Genomic DNA, 15,401 nt, shown 5'->3' with positions numbered 1-15,401 from the left:
TTGTTTGTTTGTTGCTTTCAGTATTATATCCCACAGATGCGTGAAATCATGCTGTTCTTTACTTTTCCATCTCTCAACATGATATTTTCAAGATCCAGCTGTGTTGTCACCAAAGGCATTATTTCATCTTTTCTCATGGCTGAGTAGGGTTCCATTGCATGTATGTATCACATCCTCTTTCTCCAGTCCTCTATCAAAGGACACTGGCTGTCTCCATGTTTCGACCATTGTGGATGATGCTGCAATGAACATAGGGGTGTATATATCTTTGTGAATAAATGTTTTCAGATTTTGGGAGTAGATTTCCAGGAGAGGGATTGCTGGGTCATATGTTAACTGTATTCTTAATTGTTTGAGGATGCTGTATTCTCTTTTTAATAGTGGCTGTACCAATTTACATTCTCACCAGCAGTGTGTAAGAGCTCCTTTTTCTCTGCAACCCCTCTAACACCTTGTTGTTACTTGTCTTGTTGACTATGGCCATTCTGACGGGCGTGAGGTGGTATCTCACTGCGGTTTTGATTTGTATTTCCCTAATAGTTAGTAAAGTTGAACATTTTTTCAAATATCTGTTGGCCATTTGTATGCCCTCTTGGGAGAAATGTCTGTTTGGGTCCTCTGCCAATTTTTAAGTGGATTATTTGGGGTTTTTTGTTGTTGTTGAGTTGTATGAGTTCCTTATATATTTTGGATATTAACTCATATTTATAGGCTGTTACATGCAAATATCTTCTTTGGTTGGTTGCCTCTTTGCTTTGTTGTTGATTTCTTTTGGTGTACAGAGGCTTTTAGTTTGATATAGTCTCACTCATTAATTTTAATTTTAATTTGCTTGCCTTTGAGGTAAAAAAAAAAAGAGAGAGAATCTCTTAGTCATGAGAGAAGGGAGAATAGATAGTAGGCAGGCAACTAGGAGTGTCCGTTCCTCAGGATCTGTGAGGTAGTTTCTGGGGCATGAATTGTTTGGGTGTCCCTGTGCCCTCTGAGTGCAGAGAGGGAATTATTTTAAAATAAAGTTCAGCTTTTGCCACTTTCCTGGTTACCTGCTTCTGAATGTATCAGTCCTGGGAGAACTTGTTGGGAACTGAAATGTCACTCAAAGCCCTCAGAGAATCAGTGTTCTGTGCCTTGCCTCAGGGTGCACGGGAGGAGATGGCTAGGAGTGGAGTGACATGGGCTGGGCTGGGGTTCACTTCCTCAGCACAGGTGTGGGGTACAGCTCGGGGGTCCAATGCATATATTCTGGATGATCTCTAAACTCTTCATTTTTTTCTATGTTCATTTTAAGGGTAATCTAAGAAGAATTTATTTCGTATATTATGTTAATAAAACTTCTATGATAATATGTAGTTGAAGGACATTTTAACAGAATCAGACATCATTTAAGAAAGTATTTTTCAGCTTGGAGTTTGCAGACACATTTTAATGGGCCTTGAGGACTGTTTTCCTTGAAGAGTCTGTGCAGAACTGAAGTTTGAACAACCTGCTCTATGGCCTTGAGCAAGAGCCTTTGGAGAGGAACCTACCCGGCACTGCTGTCTCCTGTTTACTGAACAAGTAAGCAGCTTACTCTTGTCTTTTTAAACAGCTTACTGCTGTGGCAGTTTATTCACTAAATACAAGCAGTCTCCTTGGAGCTGATGCTGAGACAGTCGGCCCTGGAGCTGAGAGTCAAGGACTTCACAAAATGCTGAGAATCAACAATCACCTTAAGAATGCTCCTGAGGGGAACAGACATTTGGGAAGCTGCTACTTTCTTCAGGGAGTTTCTGGGGACATCTTCCGCTCACAATGTCTGCTGCTGTTGTAGAGGGCGCCTCGGGGGCCCAAGTCATCTGGCTTGAGCTAACCAATCCAGAGAGTGGCGGGCAGAGTCATGCTGGGTGGGAGGGACCCCACAACGAGGTAATGAGGACCTGCACTGTGCTCTGCCTTATTTATTGCTGAATTCCCAATATCTAGGCTACTGCCTTGGTATACATTACTGGCTTCATATTTTTAAGAATGAAAACAAACTCACACCTGTGGGGGGGGAAGGGGTGAGGACATCTTATATGTCTTTCCATTATTCCTATACACTTTGAATTCTGGACACCATTCCAAATCTTTTTTTTGGGGGCCCCCTGGCTGCACCCTGTATCACTAGCAGCATCAAAAGCAGGCAAGGCCGCCGCAGGCATTTGGACCGTGCGTCCCTGGTCTGCCCTCTGGGCACCAGTCCACATTAGGCTTGAGCAGGGATGCGGGACCTGGTCCAGGCACTCCTGGGTCAGCCTTTGAATCAGGGTAGGATGGGGGTGGGAGGGTGAGCACCAAGATGGTAAAGCTGTCCTCTAAAGCTAAGATTGTTCATTGAGAAAGAGTCATCTTGATCTAGGCAGTCATGAGTTCCACCATCGAGCGTGAAAGACAGAGGGAGAAGGAAAGACACTTACCCAGTCATTGCTAAGGCACCATTGTCTGCGAAGAAGGCCACAGAGGGTCCATTTGGGTCTCTGCCCCCTCCATACCCGTAATGCCCAGACAAGCCCATCTTGGCAAGGGTCTCCCAGACAGCACAACCAACTGTGCCTGATCCCTTCCTTCAACTCTTGTAGCATTTATGATTGTGCCAGGGGTGAGTGCCGAGTCCCCACTCCACAAGAACACCATCGACTTCCTTCTGCCCATCTAACTTCTCCTCAGGGAAGGAGACTTACCTAATCAGTGAACTTGGTGATGAAACTGAGCATACTCGTACCTGACTCAATCTCTTTCTCTCTCATTTCCTCTGAGTTTCCAAGTCTCCAAAGGGTATGTCTGTTAGTTCTCCTGTATGTTATAAGTTACAGAACTTGTTCCTGTTGCAGGAACCTTAGTTGCATAATTGAACCAGTGACTTGCTAGATAAAAGGAAGGGAATGGGCAATTCTGTTTCACTACAAATCTAAAGCCATTTTTGTGTCTCCTATAACTTATTTTTTAAATCATTTGAACTTTGGCAGGACCTACCACAATGACAGGTGTGGGGAAGGGAAGAACAGTAATTATACCACCCTCAGCCTCAGGGACAGATTGAATGGGCTGACTTCATATCTTTTAGCCCAGGCTGTTCAAACTGACTAAAACAAAGAGACCAGGTGGCACCCTGTGGCAGCCAGCGTTTGTGGAAAACAGGGGTATCTGATTACTTCCATGTGGATAATGAGAAAGGAGTCCAGTGTTAACCTTGACGTGCCCAGAACTTCTAATTCTAGCCACAAACTTGGCTTCCTGTCCATCAGGAGAAAACCACCAACCAACTTCGCTGAGGCCTAGAATCTGTGGGTGATGAAGACAGCCAGGTAAGGCCATATTCATCAAGATGTGAAATATAAATGTACATTTTAGTGCTCCATCAGTTTATAAAAATTTGGAAAGACAAGGGAAGATATCCATAGTGCAAAAGATTGGAAAATCTTTTCTACACTAGACCTTTTCTGACTCTACAAATGGATTCAATAGAAAAAAGAAAGGCTTGAAGTCTAATCCTTTTCCAATTAAGCCTGGAAACACTCAAAGAGGGATTTCCAACTGTGGATTTAAACTCTCTAAGATTGCTTTCATTAGAAGTTCATATTTATGGGTCAAAATGTGAAGAGGATGAAGCCGAAAGCAGATTTGCTGCCTTTTTCAGGGAAAGAATAGCCAACTGGCCCAAATGGAAGACACAAATCTGGGCATTGGGCTAATTGGAAAAATAGAAAACAAAATAATCTATTGCAATGTAGCCATTGGATTGAAAGCTGTAATTACATCACCAACACTCTGTATAGAGTTGCCTAAGAAGGGTGGTTTGATCTGCAAGGAAGCCCTGGGACTTTGTGGCAAGGTGTCTGCCTGATCTGATGGAGAGGGAGACAAGCAAGCCCTGTCCGCTCTGTGCGGACGGAGGTCTGTGGCGCAGCCGGAGCTCGGACCCCTGAGAACTACAGACACCATACAGAGGTGTTTGGTGGCTGTCAGTTGAAAAAGCTGTTTCTTCAGTTATGCTTTCTCCTGTGGAAATTTGCATAGAAATAATCATTATTTCAAAAGTGAGTCTTGAATACACGAATGTTTGTAAAATAGGGTTAAGTCTTATCTTCAGTTTAAGTATTTTAGAAAGGGTCTTTCTTTTTGCTTTTCTTTTATGTATTGAATTTTCAGTCTCTAATCCCCAAAAGGAATCTCACCTAAATACCCACTTTGATTAAATTTCATATACAAATAGATTTTGACCCCTTAACTATTTGAAAATTGATAACATTATGTCACAGCAACAAATAAACAAACAAACAAAAAACAAGAAAACACCAAGTAATTCCAGAAGAGGACCTTTCTTTCTTTTTAACCAGTGACCTGAGTCAATTGGCTACAAGCCCCATAATCAGTATTAATTCATTGATATTTAACAGTTTTAACTTTTCATACTGGTAGAGAAAATGCACGATATGTAAGGAAAAGGAGTAACAATTTCTTTTTTTCAGTGAGCTGGAAATTCTGGGAGTGTGTGAGACTGATAAGTGAGGTGAAGGCATGACCTTCGGGTCACTTCATCATTAGATTACAATTAGTGCATTTCTCTTGGTCTTACTTCATCATTAGATTACAATTAGTGCATTTCTCTTGGTCTTTAGCTAGGGCTAAAAACCACAAGTTACAATAGATGTCTATTCCGAGGAGGGAGTTTCTGATGAGTCTAAAGTGCAATCCAGTCTGCAGTGTGCTGGTTTAGAATGTGCCTTGGTAATGCCATGTTTTCCGCTGTGGCAGCAGAATGTCTTTATCTCTGCTGCTCGCCGGATTTGCATTAGAACGATACTTCTACAATTCATCAGACCAGTAATAACACAGTGGCATTTAACCTGATATTCAGACGACACAATGTATGCCCATCGCCCTGCTCTATTTGCAGTTACACACCAATAAAGGGCCTTTTCATTCAGTCCTCTGCCTGTTCCGCTGAAAAAACACTGTTGATGTTTCTTTCTTAGTCACACATCTCTTAACTACACATTCCTTAGCCTATAATAATTAATGTTTCTGGCCAAAACACTGGTTCAAAGGTTTTTTGAAATTCAGACTCACAGACTTGTCCAGTTGGATTAGGAAATGAGGCCTAATACATACCGAAGAAGGACCAAACAGCCTCCCTCTTCATTGTAACTGAATTCCTAGCACAGGGCCTGGCACATAGAGTCTCCCCAATGTTTACTGAATGCATGACTGGATAAATAAATGAAAGCCCCAGCCTGGCGTGATCTCCCAATGCACAACAGAATGGGAACAGCTCAGCACTGAAACCACAAAAGCACACAATTTACTTTCATAGATTCTGTTTTGTCTTAAAAAAACCACTTTGCTGAAATTTGAACTTCCACCTAAAACTGGGAGCATTGCAACTGTGAATGCTGTTTGGCCACATTTCTCCTGGTCTGAGCTTATTGACTTTTACTAGTTGTACTTTTATTGGAATAGACCTTGTTAAGGGAAGGATTTTCTTTGTAGCTTTAAGCCCACATTTGAGGGTTCATCCACCCTTTTGGGGGTTGAAGGCAGGGCAGACAATCAACAGGTTCTCATCCTGGATGTTCTGAAACATAGCCAAGCTGTCTTCACTAATTATGGAAGTTTGAAAAGGTTAAGGAACTCAGCTGTGTACTTTTTCCATTCAAGCATTGTTGGAATGGAAGGAAAAATAACTGAAATACTTATGACATATTCCCCCATCATTTCCTTTCCCAATTTAGTCAGCTACTCTTTCTCCAGTCATTGCCTCAAGAAGAAATATAGCAAGGGAAAGCAGAGAAAACAAGACCTTTTTTCGGTGCTTGAATTTTAAAGGGGTACAGAAAATTATGTGAGGGAGGATAGCCAGGGAAGATCAAAGGCTTCCCAGGCTGCAAGAGAAGGCAGTTTTCAGGGGAAATAACAGATATGTGGGAAATTATTTTGGAGGATCTCAAAGAAAAGAAGCCCCTCACCAGCTCCTGGGGTCAGCCTGGACTTGGGAGCAGCGGAGGGGCATGATACTGTGCAAAACCCCAGCTAGGTTTGTGAGGTTCCAAAAAAGAAATCAGAGCCTTATCTCTCAGGTGGAGCCTCAGAAACTAGAAAAACCCCAGAGAAGAAACAACTTTGGAGAGTCTAATAAATGACCTACTGCGGTGGGAGCAGCATTATGAGTTCCAAGGGCCCAAGACTGACCTGCAATTAGATTAGACTGAGGCAACTTGAAGAAGGGGAAAGAGAGAACAGGAAGGTAAGTGGACCATATGGAATGATGGATGTCTCAGCAGATGGTAGGTGTGGGAAAAAAGACATTGAGGGTTAGATAGGCTTGCCATATCTCCCCGACTCTATCACTTGGATCTCTGGACACCTCTACAGTATAGATACAATTACAGGTAGAAGTTAGGAAGGATCTTAGAGTTGACTGAGCTTTGTTCTACACCCTAATAGAAAATGGGTTTTAAAAAAGAGATCTTCAGTTGCAGACAAACATAGCTGTTTCTTGTACACTTGCATTTGTAGACTAAGATTTAGACCCACTACATTTAGGACAATAGGAACGGTTAACATTTATTGAACACTCGTTGTGTAGTGTACCAGACATCATTTTAAGTGCTTTATGTGTATTAATTCATTTAGAAAAGAGCATCTTTGTTTATGAACTTTGATTTGACTTTTCCAGTACCCTTATATAAGAACATTAGAAGTACTATAGTATATTTTTGACTAGAATAATTTCTGTTTTATTATTCAGAGCCTACTCATTAAAAACAAACCCTTTTACTATGGATAAATGCTACCATACAGAAAAGTAGAGAGGATAGTATAAAGGATCCCCAAGTATCAAACCCTCAACCTTAATAATTATTAACCATGGACAACCAATCATGTTTCATATTTTGAACCACATCTTAGACATTGTATCATTTTATTTATGTAGTCAGTGTGTATCTCTGAAAACTAAGGCTGCATTTCATCAAATATCCTTGATTGTCTCATGGACTTTTTTGAACATTTGTTTACTTAAACCAAGATCCAGACAAGATTCACACATTGCATTTGGTCCATATGTCTGTTACATCTCTTATTGTGTAGGTTTTCCTTTCTTCTGTTTATTTCTTTCTTGTATTTTATTTGTTGGAAAATCCATATCCCATCTGTCCTGTAGATTTTTCCACGTTCTGGGTTTTCCAGATCTCCATCTGATCATTTAGCATGTTACCCTGACAACTGTTGGTTGCTGTAGTTATTGCTAATCTTTAGTCTCATTTTTTTGTCTGCCGACTCCATTGTTCCATCCATACACACCCACCACATATTAGAGGCCTGACTGAAAAACACAACCACTCCGTAACACAGTTTGATGGTAGGGCAAAGTCATCTTTATTTTCAGTGATTCTAAAGCTTTCACCTGTGAAATTTAAATCTCACTTGTTCTATTGAACAGGGATTGCTCCCTTTCATCACTACACTGCCATCTAAGCAGACACCCAGTTACAGAAGACTCACCACTCAGCTCAAAAATCTGTATTTAAACAAAGGTAGACACTACCACACGTAAAGCATTCATTTGTCTTGGCTTTTGTATACTGCTCCTGTGTTTCTAATTTCTTTGTGTTTACCAGACAATGCCTAGTGCCCTGGGATCTTCGCTATGCTAATCTGCTCCCCAGCCACTGTGGAATTGAGGTCATGCCTCAGGGAACAGGCTTTTATCTGATTGGGCATCTTGAATGGCTGATTTATTTCCATTCAGGCCACTGTGGAGGAGATGACAGTGGACTCTCCCCTGGGAGAAGGTGGGCCCGAGACTAGGCAGCATTGGATACACTCACAGCTGAGAACTCCTGAAAACAAAGAGTGAAGGGGGAGGGGTGTGTGTCCTGCCTGTTCAGAGCAGGTAGTTGCAGTTTAACAATCAGATAAGCCACCCGCAGCTCACGTATTGTGTGTGAATGCTGACTGTTATAATTATTGTTTTGGATATGGCCTTTGGGGTGATAGTAGCATTGACTTATATCCACTCAGTTGGCCTCAACATTGTGTCATCTCTAATGCTCTTTAATGCCTCTCCAAACTCTGCTGTATGAGAAATGTATATGCTAGTCAGCCAAATGCACCCTTAAACTGGCTTTGTTATAAATAATTCCCAGTTGCATCTAGCTTCAAATCTATTTTATATTTTGGGAGAGTACAGTTATTTTTATTGCTTCTGAGTTCCAATTATGACAAATGAATTTGCAAGCAGAAAAAAGCTTGAAGAAATGAAAACCTAGAACCATACTACTAATGGAGAAAGCACATTTTGTGTTGGAATGTCAGTTTCTGTAGGAAAAATTTGGTGTCCTCAGAAGTACAAACTGGTGAACATTGCTAGATCTACCAGCCAGAAAGGTACTTCAAAGAGGTTGTCAGCCTAAAGCCCTTGTGGAAAATGAGATTTGCTCCACAGTTAAAAGTACCCATGCCTTTAAAAGGAATGAAAAGTAGCTTCTTGGAAGAAAGGGCGTACTAATACTTAATTTTATAACCTTGGCAATTTACAAAATGCTCCATCATTTTAACTTAAGACATCTTTGTGGAGTGTGACATTATGCACATTTTTAAGAGCAATAAATGAAATAAAGGGAGACTAAGTGACTTGCCAAAAATCACATAGTCAATAAATAATAGGTTTGAAAGGTCTTTGGATGCCATCTGCCGGCCCCCCACTAGCTCACATCACAGAGGCTACACATTGCAGAGTATCGGCTTCCCCACGCCCTTCCCTTTGCTGCCAGCTGAGCCCTGAGCTGCCTTTGCTTGTTCCCGTAAGCACAGTAGGAAATGGCTCCGCTTCCTCCTTACCTTCCTTCAGTGCATTGCTGGATATCTATGTGCTTGGAGGGTATTCTTAGAGATGAGCTTCATTTTCTTAATTGTTAAGATTTCTGCTACGACTTAAATGTTCTGTCTTTTGACTACTACAAAAGTTGATTTAACAAAGGTGTTCAATGTAAAAATGTACACGACTTGATTTTGACGCTGTCACACAACAGGCGATGTGGAGAGGGGATGCGTGGAAGCAGCTGGCTTCCCTGGTGAGCACAGCCTGCCTTCACTCATTCCAAGGCTTCCAATGCGACGATACTGTTTTCTTGTATTACCATCATTACAACATTGTTCTGTTGCCCACTAGCTGCCATCTCCTCGCTTCGATATTCCTTGGATATGTCTGCCACCATGTAACTTGGTGTCCATAATTTTTTTCAACTCAAGAGGGTGAGCAGGTGAGCTTTGCTCATGGTGCCTTTCAGCAAGCTCATGATACCAAACAGCATTTGTGGTCTCCCTCACACTCCTGTGGGGGACCCCCAATGTTCTGTATTTTTTAAAATTAAAGCTTCAAAGCATAATGAAAACAATAGCTACCATTTCTTGAGCACCATTTGGCATTAAGTCCTATACTGAAATCTTTTTTGTGTGTGTATTGTGGTTACCTCAACACAGCCTGCAACCCTAACTTAACCGTATGGTAAGTGTCCTGAGCCACCGAGCTGCGAAGCAGCTCTCCCCAAGTCTATGAACTCCCATCACCTCTCACCGGGATTATTACAGCGGCCTCCTAATTGGTCTTCTTGCTTTCACTTTGGCATCACCACTTCCATTTTGCACATTACATTCAGAGTAATCTTGACAAAACTGACAGCAGAAGAGGTCCCTGCCCTGATGGCCCCCCACCCCACTTAGCGAACCGGAGCTCAAACTCCCCACCCTCCCTCCTTTACACTCTCTGGGAGTCAGAATAATGCCCCCTCCCCACACGAGATATCTCGTGTTCTGATCCTGCACACCTGTAAAACTGTTACCTTATGTCGCAAAAGGGACTTTACATATTTAATTAAATTAAAGAACTCAAGGCGGGGAGTGGCTTTTGGGGTGATTATCCTGGATTATCTGAGTGGGTCCAATGTAATTACAAGGGTCCTATAAGGAAAAGAAGGAGGCAGTGGGGAGGGGGACAGGGAGTGGTCAGAGAAAGATCTGAAGGTGTTAGCCAGCTGGCTTTGGAGATGGAGGAAGGGGCCGTAAGCCAAGGAATGCAGACAGCCACAAAAAGCAAGAAAAGGCAAGGAAACTAATTCTCACTGAAGCCTACATGGGGCATACAGCCCTTCTGACACCTTAATTTCAGGCAAGTAAAACCCACATTGGATTTCTGATGTATACAACTGTAAGATAATAAATGTGTGTGTTTAAGTCACTAAGTTTCTGGTAATTTGTTACAGCAGCAATGGGAAACTAATACACACGCGTATTCTCTTACTAGTGTTCTGAGCTTCCAACACAACAAACTTGTTCTGGCTTCATGGCCTTTGTACTTGTCCCCTCTGCCTAGAGTGGTCTACCCTGAAATTGTAGAATGACCACCCCACCTGAGGCATCCCACCTGCCCATTGCTCTCTGTCACATACTTTATTTTGTTTTCTTTGCGTTAGTAAGACTATGTTAAGTTACCTTATTGATTAATTTGTTTGTTTTCTTTTTGTCTCATCTGACAATAAGTGTAAGCTCCATGAGAGAAGGGCCTTACCTGCCTTTTTTGTTGCTATATCCATGACGTCTAGGATATTGTCACATGGCATCCCTCTGTCTCACTGTAGACAGACAGTAAGTGACTTGGGGGGAAGTTTAGGAATGGGAGTGGCAAACATATACCCAAGCTCAGGTCAGTTTACTCCTAAACATTTATGAAATGGGCCTCTTGCTCAGCCATCCTCCTGTGCTCTGTAGATGGTTTCCTCTGGACCCGTGCCAGATCTGGAAATCGGGGAGAAATGGAATATACTCAGAGAGGTAATTTCACCATGCCTTTCTCCTCGTTGTTGGCCTGTTGTTAGTCACCGTGGAAGACCTCCAGGAACAGAGGAGAATGGGCCCATCTTAGAGGTCGTTGTTGGCAATGACACTCTGAGACCTTTACGATATCTAGGGTCTCTTTATTGGATATACAGTAAACTCGGTATTTATACTCCATATTTGTAATTAGAAAACTTGAATATCCATTTAGCTTCATTCTAAGAAGCCAGATCAAAAAAGAAAACTCAAGCGATTTCTTACAAATGCATATCTGCCCTTCATTCCCGCCTCATATGACTATTGGCTGTAACATTAATACCACACATTTACATAGGGTAACATGGATCTCCTAGAACATGTGTTCTGGGATTTGTGTGGAAAACATGAAAGTTGTCGCTTAATAGACATCATTAAAATCATTCTAGAGTATCTCGAAGAGCTGGAAAATGTCAACAAGGGGCAGTATTGGATAGCTCTGAGGGCCTGGGCAGGGGTCTTCCAAGACATATCCAGTCTCAGTGAGAGTCTAGAGAGGTGGAGGAGAGGGGTGAACGGCACCAGGCGTGCCAGGCACACAGCGCTCCAATGCGTTAGCTTCCCCAGGAGAAGGAGTATTGCCTCTTTTCTCAGTCCCTCTATTCAAAATCTCATGAGTGAATCTCATTGGGTTATGTGTCCATTCCTGAATCAGTTTCTGTGACCAGAGGGATGCAGTACTCTGCTTGGTCAAGACTGGATCTCATGACCATCTCCAAGTTTAGGGTCAGGATCAACTCCATTTAACAGCTTCAAGGATAGCTAGGGAGACATGGTTTGCTAAGGAAACTGGGATATTTTTACCAGAAGGAGAAATAGATGCTGGGCAGGCAAAAGCAAGGTATGTCTTCTACCTTCTCTAATTGCTAAAGGAGGAATTTCAAGCACCAAGAATCTTGGATAAGGGAGATATTTCTGAGGTGCTTTTTTTGGGTCCTCAGATATACCATGTTACCACCAGCCTACTTGAAAAGCATTAAAGAGCCATCTGGCCTGGGTTTGAATATTCTGTCCATATGCTTAAAGTTCTAGCTTGAATCCCTTGGCTTGTAAAATCAGGTAGCAGCATTTACATGTGCTGAATTCTGAAAATGTTGAGATTATAAATAGTTCATCATATTTTGTAAGTGCAAACAGCAGCTCTAAGAATTGTAGCATCTCAAACACTCCAGCAGGATGTATGCGTTTCTCTGTTTCAGTGTGTGTGTTAGTTTTGTTAGGTTTTGTATAGTCGAAAATAGGATATTTTATTATCAACAATTATTCTTACACTAGACAAATGATGTAATAAAACTCTGTACAGATAAAAACTTTGAAATGCTTATTTCTGTTTCTCGGGTCTGTGTTTGTTGGAATATTTTAGAATATCTGTGTTTTTTATTTTCTATACTAGATTGGCAGAAAGTATGTTAAATTTAAAGTAGGCTAAAGCTCTATTTCTTATGAAAATAAAAAATAAAGGGTATTAATTGTGTTGCTCTGATTTGAATGTCTTGTGTTGTTGATTTGCAACATTTAAATTATATTTCTTTTATCTTTTCTGAAGTTGCACTTTATAGCCCTTCACTTAATATTTTTAAAATATTTCACCTATTTATATTTAGAGAGGAAGGGAAGGAGAGAAGGAGAGAAACATCAATGTATGGTTGCCTCTTGTGAGTCCCCCTCTGGGAACTGGCCCGAAACCCAGACATGTGCCCTGACTGGGAATTGAACCATGATCATGTGGCTCAATCCACTGAGCTACACCAGACAGGGCTTGTTTAATATTATTTTAAAAATATTAAAAAAATATTTTATGTATTATTTTATTCATATTGTTTATATTTTATAGATGATTGCACTAGGCATCAAAATTTATTTCACTGACTCCACTTCTGCTATGGAATAAATTCTAATCTAAGTATGTTAGAGTCATGTCTTCCAAGATTTGTCTGGTGCCTACTTTTCCAGGTGCCTGTTCCACCGTAGGAACTTACTAGGGGTCTCTGCTATTTTAATTTATTCTGCATCCCTTTTTCTTCAGTAACAGCATTGGCGTCCTAACTGCTCCTCCTTTATTCCCTGTGTTGCTGCTGGGACTGCTAATTGCAGCAGCGTTGCCTTTGGCAGAGGATTTTAGTAGGTGATCCAAGCACTGGGAGTTGATCACTGGAAATAAGGAGGTTGAGGAATGAAGAAGCCATGAGACTGGGTGGACCTTTCATGTAGGTATGGGAATCAACAAGTATAATGGCAGGACACTGGAGGAGAGAAAGATAGTAAACCTGATGCTGAAATCTCGGAGAATGTGTGGGAGTGACCAGGAGGACGGAGAGAGCCAGGGTGAGGAGGGCTGGAGGGAGCGCCAGGCTGATGGCGCGAGCTGCAAAGCTGCTGTTGGGGAGAGCAAGAAAGGGAGCATGGTCTGGAGGTGGCGCGAGGAGGGGGAATAACACCGGTACCACCTTCCAGCCCGTGGAGCATGGTACTTGAGAGAAAACTGGTCGCTGCTGATGAGGGCTGCAGGTGCTCGGGGGTCCTGGGGGAAAGCCAAGTCTCCCTTCGAACTGGCAGGGGAAGGGACTGTTGAGAGACGAGTGTGGATGGAGGGGAATTTTGTGATGACAGAGCAGTACAGGAGTAAGGATTTGAGCAATGAAACGGACCTGGGAAGCTCGGACATCTGGAGGTCCCTGAAATAAACGTCTAAGACAGGATGGGGTACCCTGGTGGCAGCTTAAAGAGACAAGACAATTCTAATTATTCTTGGAACCTGGCTCAGGCAGTTCTTCGGTGAGGTGAGAACAGGCACTAAATTGATCAGAATCCAATTGATCCAATAATGCTGTCCATTCTTCTTCTTTAGTAGCTCGAGTGGGCCCCCTTTTCAATCCCCCCTGGTTCTGTCTGTGTTGACTTAGGTTACTCATTAGTTCTTTTCTGGATTATTATGATTGCTTGCTAACGAGTCTCCCTCCTTGGCCTCGCCTCTCCATCCTCCACATTTCTGCCATAGCAGAATCATTCATTTAATCGCGCACCTCCCCTGCTCTAAGTCCACCGACGGCTGCCCCAGTGTTGCAAGATAAGATCCAAACTCCTATCACGGGAAGGCCCCTGAGGACTGACCCTTGTTCTGCCCTGTAGTCCCATGGGCCCCAACTGCCCCCTAGACTCAGGCTGTTCCCTTTGTCCACAGTGCTTGGTCCCGCTTTTTCACTTGATTATGTTGTATTCATTCTTTGAAGTTAGGATTCAAATGTTTAATAGAATGTACAAGAAACGGGCAGAGCTGGTTGTCCCACAGAAGGGAAACTGGGGGGAGGGGCCTGGGGGAGCAGTGGGAGGCGGGGGTCAGAAAGAAGCTTCCACCGCAGGCCCTTGTGCTCATTTTGAGTTTTATATTTATTATATGAACATATTGCCTCATCTTTAAAAGTCATGGAAACTTTTAAAAAAATCCATGAAAGCATCAAATGGACAAAAATAAACACTTCAGTGTTTCCTTTTTTGTGAAGTTTCCCCTGACTCGACACTTCCCTCCACTGAGCCCCCACCATGCCCACCACATTTCTCTATATAACATGTATCGCTCTGTATTGCAATGGTCAGTAAACAAGTCAACAGTCTTACTGACTTCATGGCCTGGAGGTTCCTTGAGGAAAGGGACTTGGTCTCATTCACCTTTGAATCTCCAGCACCCTGCACAGCACTGGTACATAGCAGGCGCTCAGTAAAGGGGTGTTGGATTAATGAGTGAACAGAACTTCTGCCCAGAAGGGACACAAAGACATGGAAGTAATCCCACTTATTTTACAGATGGAGAAAATTAAGCCCCAAGAAGTTGTTCATTAAGAATTAGTAGCAGAACAAAGACTTTCAATCTAAGGTAATGGGCTTAATATGGATTATACCTATTTATTTTGACTTAAATCCCCAGATTTTTCTAGAAATTTATGATTTCCTACCAGTTTCACCCCACAAAGGACACTTTTATGCATATCAGATCATGGGTCCTAAATTTGGGTTTGGAAAGTATATATCCTGAGTAGCTCATAGATCAGGTTTATACCGACAGAAATCACAGGAACATCTTGTGGCATGTTTACCTGAAAAGCTGTGTTTTGTGGTATTGTTTTCCTGAAACACACACACACAGTATGGTAGGTGTAGCTGTATAACAGTGTCTTTGGGGGTAAGAGGGTGGCATCGGGAAATATGGGATATTCAGTTCTCATTTGTTAATATTCGGTGAATATCCAGGGCACGTGGAGCAGGACCAAGGGCGTTTTGTTTTGCATGTCAGCCTTTTTCTCCCATGGGAGGTGGCGGTGCGGATGAGCACCTATACCGTGTTTTAAGTGCCCAGAGAAGATCAGTGGTCAAGGTCAACGGTCTTCAAACTTTTGATCACTTGCCTCCCTGAAAAAATCTGGAAATATTTACTCTTCTCCCACATTTTTATGTTGCCACCTATCATTTTTCATCATAAGTTTGTAAAGGGTGCAATTTCCAAGGTATTGCAATTCATT

The 15,401-nt window shown here is 42.2% G+C and overlaps 1 pseudogene; it reads right to left on the bottom strand.

Annotated features, from left to right (window-relative positions):
* Positions 1-9,113: 9,113 nt before the first annotated feature.
* LOC128625857 (small nuclear ribonucleoprotein G-like) lies at positions 9,114-10,610 on the bottom strand (annotated as a pseudogene).
* Positions 10,611-15,401: the final 4,791 nt, after the last annotated feature.

The sequence above is a fragment of the Artibeus jamaicensis genome, unplaced genomic scaffold, assembly GCF_021234435.1.
Source record: "Artibeus jamaicensis isolate MK-2021 breed Jamaican fruit bat unplaced genomic scaffold, CSHL_Jam_final scaffold_1019, whole genome shotgun sequence".
Lineage (NCBI taxonomy): Eukaryota > Metazoa > Chordata > Mammalia > Chiroptera > Phyllostomidae > Artibeus > Artibeus jamaicensis.
Note: the sequence above shows the minus strand (reverse complement) of the source record. Positions and strands in the feature narration are given on the sequence as shown.